The following is a 14,074-nucleotide window of genomic DNA, read 5'->3' as shown; positions in this document are numbered from 1 at the left end:
GCTCTGACATTTTAGGAATGTAGATAAATCAATTTGGGACAATAACTACAGAGATAATGTCGAAGCATAGTATTGCAGGACGAAACCATTGCTCCGACATCGCTATCCACAACGACTAATCAAGGAACTCGGCCGAAGCGTATAGAGGTTAGTTGGCCCCTAGATCATGTAAGAATAACCCCTTGCTGTGACTTTATTATCAGTAACACCCACTGTGTCTGCTTTGGGAACTATTTTCTCCTTTGTCACTTTGGTCCACGTGGAAGGTGTGCGAACTTTTAAGCTGGACAAGACGACAGACGTGTGCAAACCATAGTGAATTCAGATGCATCGATTTACGTAGACGCACATTAGTATTTATAAGATCGTTACGTGTCTGTTTTACTCTGCAAACAATGATTGTGAGAAGGTTCGTGTTAAAGTAGAAGATTCCAGTCGAAAAAGAAATAAATAGATTCCAAAGATTCAAAGTTCCGTTCAATCCGCCATGCTTTATTGTTTTCTCTCGCCACAAGGGACCTTGCGCACTGGCCTAACTAAACCACTACACAGACTCAAGTTTGGGATCTGGCAGCCTTTATTACAATATAAACTACATAAACATAATACATAATTATTTTGATTCTAATAATTCCTCTGGTACATAAATTAACAACTAGTGATAATTAATAGCCCCTTATAACAATAAAAACAATAACAAAACTAGACAAGACTGCCTCGGAAGTGGGTGGGCGGGCAATTTCTAATCTCAAGGCTAAAATGCCGATAGTTGTATTAAAGCTTGCGGCTTGTAGATGCGCTTGTGTAAAAGCTATGACTGCTGGTTGTATCGGACTAACTTGATACACCCTGGAAAGTTGCGTAAGGCTATCTGATAGGCTAGTGTTAGTCTTATGACTATCACGGAACATACTTTAAGTCTTAGTCACAACCTTGTGACCTTCAGGCACATACCATTGTCCTAGTGTAATAGCCTGGATAAGATGTGGCAAGTTGGCTCACCAGACCCGGCTCCCTATGCCCGTCGACAGGTAGCGGTCTAGACTTATATTAATAACCAAGTTATCAATATCCACTTATAAATTCAACTAATTAACAATTCAACACATTCCCCCTATTGGGAAGCAAGGCTTCAATGTGTTTGCTGAACAACTTTAGATACAGTTCAACTTAATAAGTAACGAAATTCAACAAGAGTTTATTCTATATTGTTGTTCTCTTCCTAAGTGCCATTTATCTCTATAAAAGGATACAACGTCTGTAACAGCCTCTACAAAGAAGTTGGTCTTCTCTTCTTTTACTTGACTTTCACAACTGCTACACGAACTTGTCAGATCCAGTGATTTTAATCACTAAAATGTCTCTATTCTGTCGAGACTCGAGAGTCCTCGGGGTTGCTAGTTATCGTGGAAGATGACGATGTCTCCAATCCTTACGGTATCTGCCTTACCTCTTTTCCTTTGGCAGAGTGACGGTGTGGTTCTCTCAGTTCCAGTAGATATTCTTTTCTCTATCTGAATCAGAAATGGTTAATTAAGTTGCTTAAGAGCGACTTTCTGTAAATACCACGGATAGGTGTGCAAGATGGAAAAATCGAAATCCCCCAAACTTTGTCACAACAAAGCCCTTTGGAAACTATTTTAGAAAATACAAGACTCAGTTCGTTTGACGCAATATTTTCCAAAATAATATATTTTTTAATTTTCACCTTCGAGAGGCCTTCAAACCACCGAAAAATGTGCTTGATACCCTCGCTTCATGAATGAAAACGGAAACTAATACCATGACTTTTCTTATATTAAACAATTTTACGATCCTTCCTTTCTACCTAAACGTTGTTACAATTTCAAAAGATTTCAATCTGATTTTTTAATATTTTTTCAAAATTACCCTCTAAAACAGCATTATCGCGACCATAAATTTTGCCATTTTTCAACGGCGAAAATCCCTTCCTGGTACATGGCTTTCATTAGAAAAATGGTATTCCAGAGAAAGAGCAATGCTTCCCCTATCAATCAGTGAAATAAAATTCTGGGGCAATTGAAACTGCGATTTTTTATAACCGAAAACATTTACGGTACTCGCGTGATTTACGACCTCTGAACTTGCTGTTGTATTGATGAATACAAGGGAGAACTTAGACAGCACTTGAAACTCTGGCGCAAATTCGCCCCTTTTCCGCCAGTTTAAACAACAAAAACGATTTTAGATTTCACAGTGGTAAATTTTCAAAAGGAAAAGCAATTTTATCGCACGAAAGTGTGCTATGAACTTCTTGACTACAACACTTCGCTAGTGCGTATTTGTTTACTTTTGCCGTATTTGTAACAGTTATCATATATGTACAAAACGGCTTTAGTGTCGGCAGCTATTCTTTAAAATGCTCTCATTTCTCATGAACCAAATCGTTATAGCTATAAAAAAGGAAAACGTTTTGACCTACCTCACATTATTGACAACAGCACCGAATCCTTTGCTGCCTTTAACGAAATGAGATTGCGTGACAAAGAACTTTGAGACCCAGGTTATACCGCGAAGACAGATACCATTCCGAAAAAGACACTCACGCGGTGCCTTCTGTAACTATAAAAGAAAAAAATGTAAATAATCAAAATCCTTAGTTTCACTGACTTATCCACTAGAGTGATTATGAAAACGTAAGACTAAAAAAATATTCACAAGAGACTACGGAATGGTGGGCCCTTATAGTCTCTTACTTTCCATAAACGCCTGCTTACACAGTTTGAAATACGATTATGAATTCCTCACTTGTATCCTTAGAAAAATGACATTGAGGGGGAAAAAAGCGCTAATTCGTAGTCTGAACTGTCATCCGTCCCTTCCCTCAACCCCCTGAGCGGCGGCAGCCCGTTTCAAGGTGGGGCGAAGAAACGCTGAACATTTCAGTCGACTAGACTTGGCGGGGCTACAAACCTGCATCATTTTAGAGCACCGCTGGTGTTAAAAGCAAAGCTTTCCGTAGTTCTGGCAGCCTCCAGCAAGTTTTGCATTTCTGAGCAACGTTTGGGAAAAATATAGGCTTATGTCAAGCCAGAAAAAAATGAGCAGTTTGATAGAAAATGTCAAGTACGACTGAACCGCGCCCGTATAAGCGCCCCTAATGACTCTGGCAGGGAAGGGGGGGGGGAAGGATTTTGAAATGGAGCGAAGGGGACCTAGCTCTAAGCATACCGTCTGCTCTTTAGCTGTGAGTCTGCCTTGGAGATAAATTGCGCTTATATTTTTGAGCAACTCTTTAAGAAGATTGCAAGCCGTATAGTTGCGTCCGTCTGGAACGCTCGAGCGGTGAAACCAATTATCACGTCCCTCGCACCTTGAAAAGAAAAACCCGCGGTTTTTTTTAGAAAAAAAAAAGGAAAAGAAAAAAAGAGAAGGAAAGGCCGTTCGCACTAACTGAAACCTATTGTTTTTTGCATCGCTATTGAAAATCTGAAAAGGAACAGTCTTACACACGTAGCCCTCGGGGCGGTACCAGGTGAATATATCACGTACGCCATCGTTCCAGGTATATAACCTTTACATAAGCTTAGGATGTAAGACACACTTGTGGATACGCGTAAGCATAACGTGAGATACCCAGGCACAAAAAAATAACAGTGGCGCTACTAATGTTGGCTCCCCTCAAAAATGAAGCGTATCATAACGTGGGGTTGAAAAGTGAGATATTCGGATATCTTCGGATAATTGATAGCGAGTAATTTCCAGTCCACGGACTTTCTCCTTAATTTTTCGAAAGTATTTGTTCTCTTAGAAAATCCAGAATTTCGAGATTTCTTGATAGTTTTATACATACGCTAATTATGAGATTCCTTTTCTTCTTTCCTAACGATAAGTTAAATCGGTCAAGAAAAAACAGCTTTCAGTAAGTTAAAATAAGTTTTTTGAAGGCGCGATCTTTGGTTTCACTGCTGAGCGTTCCTGACGGGCCCAAATATACGGGCTTGCAATCTCCTTTAAAGAGTTGCTCGAAACTGTGGGCAAAATTTATTGCCAAGGGAAACGCACAACTAAAAAGCAGGCGGTATGCTTAGAGCTAGGTCCCCTTTGCTCAATTTCAGAGTTTCTCCTCCCCACCCAGCCTCCCCCCCCCCGCCGGAGTCATTAGGGGCCCTTTTATGGGCGCAGTTCGGTCGTACTTGACATTTTCTATCAAACTGCTCACTTTTTCTGGCTTGACATGTGCCATAACCTATATTTTGGCAAAACGTTTTTCAGAAATGCAAAACTTGTTCGAGGTTGACAGAACTACAGAAAATTTAAACACAAGAGGTGCTCTAAAGTTATGCAGGTTTTCTAGCCCCGCCATGTCTAGTCTGAAATGTTATGCGTGTCTTCGCCCCACCCCGAAACCTGCTACGGCCCCTTAGGGGGTGGAGGGAAGGGACGGATGACATTTCAGACTACGACTTAGCGCTTTTTCCTAAGAATACAAGTAAGGAATTCATAATCGTATTTCAAAACGAGCGTGATGAAAACAAGAGACTACAGTGGAACCTCGATTTAACGAAGGGCCAAGGGACTAAAAAAATTTCTGAGCCAACCATCGACGGTTTCCTTCTAAATTCATTGAAAACACTTTTCAATGGTGTACCCAGAGTACTTTTCGATCCTAGAAATGCATTCTAAGCGGCTCGTAAAATTTGTTCCTGTTCGGTCATCCTGGGGGAACTTGCATTGAGTATTTTCGAAATTAGAAGGGCTTCAGTATTATTTTCCCAAAAATTTTAGATGCGATTTAACGTATCACAAAAGTGAGAATTTTTCTGATTCCTCTCTCAATCACATGTTTGAATCCGAACATTTTAGGTTTCCTCCTTTCTACGAAAAATTAGCCTAACCTGGGATGTAAAATGTGAAAAATTAAACTTCAAGAAATCGTAGGGAATTTATAAGATAACCTTCGAAAATTGAACAGGAACGGAACGGTCATCTCGAAATTTTTAGGCGTCCTCAAGCTATAGAAAATTCTAGGCAATATCTACTTCTCCGAAGATATATTTTACAGAAAACAGTCGTTGAGTGCCCCTGAAATTTGCTCGCTATAACGAGGTTTCGTTATATCGAGGTTTTTTTTCATTAAGCCTCCCCCGGGGGCTTATTTATTTCAAGCTCATTTGAGGGAGAGGGGCTTAATAGAGACGGGGGGCTTAATATATTTAATTTAGAAACTACGATGGTATCGCTTCTCCATAAAGAACTAGCACACAAAGTGGAAAAGCTCAAGTACAGGAAGTTTTAGGTCATGCAGCCGAGGATCATAATCAAATCCGAACTTTCAGTTGGCAAATGAACCATCCCGGATCATTCCACACGAAGTTTTACGGTCGTGATTGATTAATACAGTCTTTCATTTATTAGTGAAGAATAATTAGGGGTGGGAAGCGGGTGCTTGACAGAAGGGGGGAGGGGGAGGGCTTATTAACTTTCTTCCCCTGAAAAGGGGGGACTTATTAGAGGGAGGGGGCTTATTTGACAGGGGGCTTTAATATAAGTTTTACGGTATATTTTACTATTATCGAGGTAAAGAAAATCATTCGTAGGTTCTTTATATCGCGGTTCCACTGTATAATAAGGGCCTACCCCTATATAGTCTTTTGACGAAAAAATATTTTTTTAGTGTTACGTTTGCAGGGGCGCTCTGGCGGATAAGTCAACGAAGCTAAGGATTTTCATTTTTTTACATGTTTCGCTTTTATAGCTACAGAAGGTGCCGCGTGAGTTCCTTTTTCGGAATGGTATCTGTCTCCGCGGTATAACCTGGGTCTCAAAGTTCTTTGTCACGCAATCTCGTTTCGCTAAAGGCAGTAAAGGATTCGGGTCTGTTGTTAAATAATGTGAGGTAGGTCAAAATGTTTTCCTTTTTTATAGCTGTAACGATTTGGTTCATGAGAAATGAGAGCATTTGAAAGAATAGCTACCGAGACTATTAGCCGTTTTGTACATATATGTACGGCAAAAGTAAACAAATACGCACGCAAGGGAAGTGTTGTAGTCAAGAAGTTCATAGCACACTTTCGCACAATAAAATTGCTTTTCCTTTTGAAAATTTACCACTGTGAAATCTAAAATCGTTTTTGTTGTTTAAACTGGCGGAAAAGGGGCGAATTTGCGCCAGAGTTTCAAGTGCTGTCTAAGTTCTCCCTTGTATTCATCATGACAACTGCAAGTTCAAAGGTCGTAAATCACGCGAGTACCGTAAATGTTTTCAGTTGTAAATGCTCGCAGTTTCAATTGCCCCAGAATTTTATTTCACAGATTGATAGGGGAAACATTGCTCTTTCTCTGGAATACCATTTTTCTAATGAAAGCCATGTACCAGGAAGGGATTTTCGCCGTTGAAAAATGGCAAAATTGATGGTCGCGACAATGCTGATTTAGAGGGTAATTTTGAAAAAAAAATTAAAAATCAGATAGAAATCTTTTGAAATTGTAACAACGTTTAGGTAGAAAGGAAGGATCATAAAATTGTTTAATATAAGAAAAGTCATGGTATTAGTTTCCGTTTCCATTCACGAAGCGAGGGTATCAAGCACATTTTTCGGTGGTTTGAAGGCCTCTCGAAGGTGAAAATTAAAAAATATATATTATTTTGGAAAATATTGCGTCAAACGAACTGAGTCTTGTATTTTCTAAAATAGTTTCCAAAGGGCTTTGTTGTGACAAAGTTTGGGAGATTTCGATTTTTTCCATCTTGCACACCTATCCGTGGTATTTACAGAAAGTCGCTCTTAAGCGTTTCATTCTCTTGTTCAAGTCAGATCATTGGCATATCATGAACCATGGGAGTGTAGGGCTGTGTTTGCATCTGTTGGGTCTAATAATCTTCGGCCATGAAGTAAGTGAGATGGTGTCAGTAGTTCCTCGATGTCATCAACAGTCACATTATGACAGTGGTCTAGAGTTGAGCATCGCCTCCACTTTAGTAACAGAAGTGGGTGTAATATATTAGGCCGCTAAGTATGCTGGGATAGGAAAAACCATGTGCTTTTGATAGCGGCGGCCATGTTACGTTTGCAATGAAATTGGTTGAGTTAAATCCGTTTGTTTGGATACTTTATTACTCTTGGGATCACTACATTGGCGACGAGGACAAAAAAATAGAAAAGAACGTGTTACGGAAGTTTGATTGTTTCATTGATCCAGCGACGATTGGCCCCCGATGGAAGAGGTGGTTAACTTCATTCGAACTGTCCGCGGACAGGAAAGGGCTTATTTTAAGCGAAGGAACCACAGCAGCAACTAAACAGAGGCGAAGAGCAATGTTACTCCACCTGGCTGGGCCTGATGTACAGGAGATATTTACCACCTTAACTGAAACCGGGGATGCTACAAATTACGCCAGTGCTGTTGAAGCTCTCAACGCCTATTTCGTGCCACAGGTAAATTCAGCATTCGCCCGCCAGACCTTTCATCGAATCACGCAAAACCCAGCTGAGACAGTTCAACAGTTTGGCACTCGCTTAAGGAAAGCAGCTAAAGATTGTGATTTTGGCACTGATACCGACAACCAGATAAGAGATGCAGTTTGAATAAGTGCACTTCCACGTACATCAAACGAAAATTGCTTAAAGAAGGCCAAGGACTGAACTTAACAAGCACCCTAGAGGTTGCCGCAAAATGCGAAAAGATAGAAACCCGCCTGGCTGCCCTTTCAGTAAAGGGGGAAGACTCAGCAAGTATCAATAGAATCAATGAGAGAAGTAACTAATAACAATCCGAGTACTAGCACACAAGAGCGATTTCAAGGGAGACATAAGATATGTTATAGATGTGGTTTACTGGGACATTTAGGTCCTGATCCCCAATGCCCAGCAAGAGGCAAAACATGTAGAAAGTGTGGCGGGAAAAATCATTTTGAAAAAGCTTGCACGACAAAGTCACATGCTCGTCAGGTCAGGAGGGAACACGATGACAATGACCCTGGGCCCCAGCATGACTATGCATTCAGTATTACAGAAGGAGAACACTCAGAAATGGTCACCGCACGAGTAGGAGGAGTAGACCTTAAGATGTTAATAGACTCTGGGGCGAACAGCAACATTATTGACGAGGAGACGTGGGAACAGCTAAAGGTGAAGGTATTGAAATGTGAATCACAAGCTGCTACCCCAGACAAGAAACTTTACCCATATGCGTCTAGTCAGCCACTGCCAGTTAAGGGTAGTTTTAAGTGCACAGTGAGTGTTTGTGATAGATCCACCAAAGCTGAGGTCTTGGTAATTAAAGGTAGAGGGATGTCACTGCTTGGAAAGATAACAGCCACAGAACTGGGAGTGTTAAAAATTGGCATTAACATTGCTATGGTAACAAGTAAAGCTGACAGTTTAAAACAGCAGTATCCAGAGGTATTTGAGGGTGTCGGAAAACTGAAAAACAAACAGATACCACTGGATATAGACCCCACTGTAAAACCTATTGCACAGCCTTTTAGAAGGATACCATTTAATCTGAGAGGAAAGATCCGAGATAAGACCGCAGAACTGTTGGACATGGAAATAATTGAACCAGTGGAGGGTCCAGCCCCCTGGGTCAACCCTGTGGTGATCGTCCCAAAGAACAACAGGGAAATCCGCTTATGTGTGGACACGAGACAGGCAAACCAATCAATCATTCGAATACGATATCCAATTCCCACAGTTGACGAGGTGTTACATACCATGAATGGTTCTAAGGTCTTCAGTAAATTAGACCTTAAATGGGGGTACCACCAGTTGGAGTTGAGCCCAGAATCCAGGGAAATCACAACGTTTGCTACAGCTGATGGTTTGTTTCGATATAAGCGCTTGCTCTTTGGTGTCTGTTCTGCCAGTGAACAATATCAGCATGAAATTGCTTCAGCCCTTGCAAGTTTTGAAGGTGTCGAAAACATTTCGGATGACATTGTAGTGCATGGTCCTGACACAGAAACACACAACAGGCGACTCCACCAAACTATAGAACGTCTGCGAGAGTGCGGTCTCACTGTAAATGCTGAGAAATGTTTGTTCAATACGGACAGGCTGGTGTTCATGGGTATGCTGCTTTCAGAGAAAGGCATTGGTCCTACAGCAGATCGTGTTAAAGCAGTATTAGAGGTGGAAGAGCCAAAGAGTGCGTCAGATGTACGTAGCTTTCTGGGTTTAGCCAACTACAGTAGCCAATTCATACCTCACTTTGCCACTTTATCCGAACCACTGCGAAGACTGACAAGGAAAGAGACACCCTTCGAATTTTGACCGGAGCATAAGAAGTCCTTAGAATGTCTCAAACAGAAGATGGCAGAAGCTTGTACTTTGGCATATTTCGATAAGAATGCACACACCAAGATAATCACGGACGCCAGTCCAGTTGGGCTGGGCGCTGTTCTCGTACAGGAGCAGGACAGTGCTTGGACACCAGTATGTTATGCGAGTCGTAGTTTGACCGAATGGGAGCAGCGATATTCCCAGACAGATAAGGAGGCACTCGGTGTGGTGTGAGCGTGTGAGAGATTCCATGTCTATGTGTATGGGATGAAGTTTGTTGTAGAGACCGACCACAAGCCTTTAGAGGTCATCTATGGTCCACGGTCAAGACCATGTGCACGGATAGAGCGATAGGTTCTCAGATTACAGCCATATGATTTTAGTGTGATACACAGGCCTGGGCGCGAAAATATTGCCGATCCATTGTCGCGACTACTTCATAGGAGGGTTGAACCTGACAACCAGAAGTGGTGTACTGAAGAGTATGTTAGGTTTGTTGCTGTAAGTGCAACACCAACGGCACTCACAACCCGTGAGATAGAAGAGGCCTCTGCTGATGATGAAGAGCTGAAAGAAGTGAGGAAAGCTATTGCAACGGGGCGGTTTGAAAAGTGTAGACAATATATGACAGTGGCGGGGGAGTTGTGTGTCATTGGTCAGCTCGTGCTTAGAGGTACACGCATTATTATTCTTAGTAAGCTGCAGCTAAGGACCTTAGCACTTGCTCATGAAGGCCACTTGGGCGTGGTTGGCCCCAAACAGAACCTCAGAACCAGGAGCCGATTACTTGTCAGAACCAAGGTGTGGTGGTCTGGGGTCGATAAAGCGGCTGAGAGACATTGCCGAGCATGCCATGGGTGTCAGCTGGTGGCACGGCCAGATCCCCCTGAACCTATTCGATCCACCTCATTACCCGATGGACCCTGGCAAGACTTAGCAGTAGATTTAATGGGACCATTACCATCCGTACATTCACTATTAGTCATTTTTGATTACTACAGACGATTTTACGAAGTCGAGGTTATGCGGTCCACTACCACTGAAAAGATCATAGACCGTTCGGCTGATACCTTCTGCAGACATGGGCTGCCAAATACCATCAAGTCAGACAATGGTCCACAATTTTAAGTCGAATGAATTTAGAGAATATTGTGAACAGCATAGTATTATACATCAGAGGGTTACTGCCAAGTGGGCACAAGCCAACGGAGAGGTCGAGAGACAGAATCCGCGGTCACTGTTGAAACGACTACAAATTGCTCAGGCAGAGAACAAACCATGGAGAGCAGAATTAAGGAAGTATCTCACTGCCTATAGAAGCATTCCCCATAATACGACTGGAAGGAGTCCCGCTGAGCTACTGTTTAACCGAAAAGTCAAGGGGAAGATCCCTGATTTAAGCATCGACCATGCTTATGACCATGAAGTACATGATCGCGATGCTGAACAGAAAGCTAAGAGTAAAGCTTATGCAGACATACACCGCAGGGCCAGTCCCTCTAGCGTTGAACTGGGTGATGAAGTTCTTGACCAACAAGACAAGACTAACAAACTTAGCACAGCATTCAACCCAAACCCCTGTAAGGACGTCAGAAAGACCGGAAACAGCCTCGCAGTAGAGAGTCCAACAGGGAACCAGTACTCCATAAACACAAGTCATGTAAAGCAATACATAAGAGAGGGAGATCCCGCACCCCAACAAGGGTCAGACCCTGTTTCAACACCCCCCACACCCCAGCAGGAATTAGACCCTGTGCCATCACCTTACCAACCAACCGTACCAGAATCGACTGCCGGGCTACTGGATAGGGGAGTGCCCTGATCTGCAGGAGAATGTTGGAGCAGCACCAGAGCCATCAAGAAATTTGAGACCCCAGAGAACAAGGAGATTGTCAGAGAGATTAAGAGACTATGTTGTTAATTTTCTTTGGGGAACAGGAACACTGATTCTCCCTTCAGAACTATGTACAGTTTAAACACTTAAGTTTCTGTTTGCGTATTTGAGAAGAAGAGACTTTATCGTCAGTATAGTTGACTTTATTGTTAGTGGAGATTTCTTTTTTCATGTAAAGGAGTATTTTTCTGAGGAAAGGAGAGATGTAATGTATTAGGCCGCTAAGTATGCTGGGATAGGAAAAACCATGTGCTTTTGATAGCGGCGGCCATTTTGCGTTTGCAATGAAATTGGTTGAGTTAAATCTGTTTGTTTGGATACTTTATTACTCTTGGGATCACTACAGTGGGAAGTTCTTCGTATGTGATACTTGTTTTTCCCATTGTTTTCTTTAAACATCTCTTAGTAGCCTTAACTATTTTTTCGAAGACTCCTCTCCTTCAAGGAGCTTTGGGTAAATTAAATGACCACTCGATTCGTTGTTCTGTTAGCGTATTGGCGAACTCTAGAGTCCTTCATTAGCGTCGTTGACATCTTACTCGCTGCTTAATTAAGATAGAAACTTTACGGATTTCACGCGTAAGAAATTGACGTCTCGGCTACAATGTGGTAGTCTTCATCTGAATGATGAAAGCTAGAACATCAACTTGTCGAAAACCTCTGAAAAAATGGGTTATTTTGATTGCGTTACAGTTTCGTCACACATCCTATAAACCGCAAACCAAGAGACTGAGGGCTCGCAAGATCGGCTTACAGTATATATGGTGTTTGCAGTCACTTGCCATTTCTTTATAAGGATATGAAAGTGTGGTTTGTATCTTAGCATCGATTTCCCGCTCTTTTTAAACAAAAACAAAAACAAAAAAACTGGAACTGCCGGCTATTTAGTGTTTTGTAAACCTTGGCCGGCAGTTTCAAGTATAGTATGCCCCCAGGTTTAAGTAACAGACAGAATTGACAAATAATGTGGTCTTTGCAATCACTTGCCACTCCTTAAAAAGGATATGATAGTTTGGTTGGTTTATAGCATCGATTCCGCTTTCTTTTAAACAAACAAACAAAAAAGCTTATTCCGTGTACTTAAGTTTACCTCAAGCCCGGACAAATTAACTGGCTCGCAACTATTACCGCCAAAATCTCTGTTACTAATGAAAAATGCTGAGGTATTTTTAAGTCTTCATTAAAAGAGACATCGCGTATTGTTATACTCCTAGACTTTCACTCAACTAAACAGGGACAGCCATTGGCTGATTCTTGGTCACGTGGCCTTGACTAAAAACAAATGTATCCCAATCGTGATACATCAAGCAATGTACCCCGCTCGGGATTCATTACAGCACGTGATCAGAGCATGGTGGAAAGTGGCGTGACAGAAGGCGGGAAAAACACTGCCAGTTTTCTTTTTCGGTATGAACACAACAACATTCACAACAACACAAACATGAAGCCTCAAGCTAAAAAGCAACGATTTTCAAAGTTATCCCAGAAGAGAAACAGCAGCTAGTGGAGGAAGATGCAGATATAAGGAAAGTACTTTTTAAATCATTCATTCAGTGGTTTTGAGAATTAAATTTGTGTTCTTATAAGTACCGAGTCGTACAGTTTTGATTCGCTCCTCTTAATTTTGTTGCTGTTGAAGTATGTTGAAGTGAAAGTCTAGAAATATAACAAAACACTTAATGTCAGGTCGCTCGGGAAACCAGTTAGTTTTGTTTTCCCTCGAGTCCTGATGTTTCCCTCGACTTCGTCTCGGGAAACATCAGGACTCTTGGGAAAACAAAACTAACTGTTTCCCTCGGGATCTGACATTAAGTGTATATTGGCACATTCACAGTCACATGAAATATAAAATGGCTAAAAAGATCGAAGTTTCCTTTAAACCTTTGAAAAAAATAAAAGTTATAAAAATTCATTTTTTTATCGCGGAAAAATCAACTTTTTTTCTTTTTTAAGGAAAATAATAATATAAGAAAAAAGTCCAGTTTTCTCAGGATTTTAACGAAAGCAAGAGATGCGGTGAAATGAACATTTTGCGCTTTTTTTTAATTCTAAATGAGAGTTTTTTTTTGTGAGAGTAGAATTGCCGAAAGCTGTCGCTGATTCTCTACTATTTGCTTCTCATTTCACACGTTCCTTATAACAAACCAAGAAAACATAAATAAGAGACGGGGAAACTTCTTAATATCGCGTGCGCCATGTGAATTCCCGGTCGGGCCATTTTTAGCATTCGCAAGCAGTTAGGGCAAACGTCGAACTAACCATGAGCTTAATTCAGTCGGACCTATTTATTTTGAAATAGCCTCATGATTAGCACGACGTTTGCTGCAATTCAGGTCGACCCAGGTTGGAGTCCAACATAAAATCGACAACCCAAGTCGGATTTTACGACTCCAGAGCGACTTCGCGGCAACATGCGCTGTAGAAAGACGGATTTACATATAATAATCGTTCGGACCAACTCATTCTCGATAACGCTCCGAATTCGGCCGCGTACAAACGAAAACAACGATACCCTGTAAACGTCTCTTTAAAATATTTTTCGGATTAAATAGTGTCGTTAAAAACGGTGGTATGGCTAGACTAGAATAGAGCCTTCAATGTATGAAACAATTAGAAGACCGGCTAATAACAGGGCTTGCAACTGTATCTTCTCCTACTGAGTGCGGCTTGTATTGCCGTTCTCTGTTTTCTGTTTTGGAGTAAAGCATTCCACAGAAATGCCCGTCGCGAGCAGTATTTATATTTGCTATTGCAAGTGTATGCACTCAGTCGCGAAAAGACAAACCAATGTGCATGCTCCCGTGCATTTCAATGCAAAATGACAATTAAAATTGTTGTGTGCGAGTGAATTAAGATCGACATTAGGTCGACGTCAGGTCGACGTTTGCCCTGGGCCTTTTAATAGCTTTCGCCTTAGGCATTGTTCACAGCGTCG

This window comes from Porites lutea, chromosome 14, assembly GCF_958299795.1.
Source record: "Porites lutea chromosome 14, jaPorLute2.1, whole genome shotgun sequence".
In the NCBI taxonomy this organism is placed as follows: Eukaryota; Metazoa; Cnidaria; class Anthozoa; order Scleractinia; family Poritidae; genus Porites; species Porites lutea.
Note: the sequence above shows the minus strand (reverse complement) of the source record.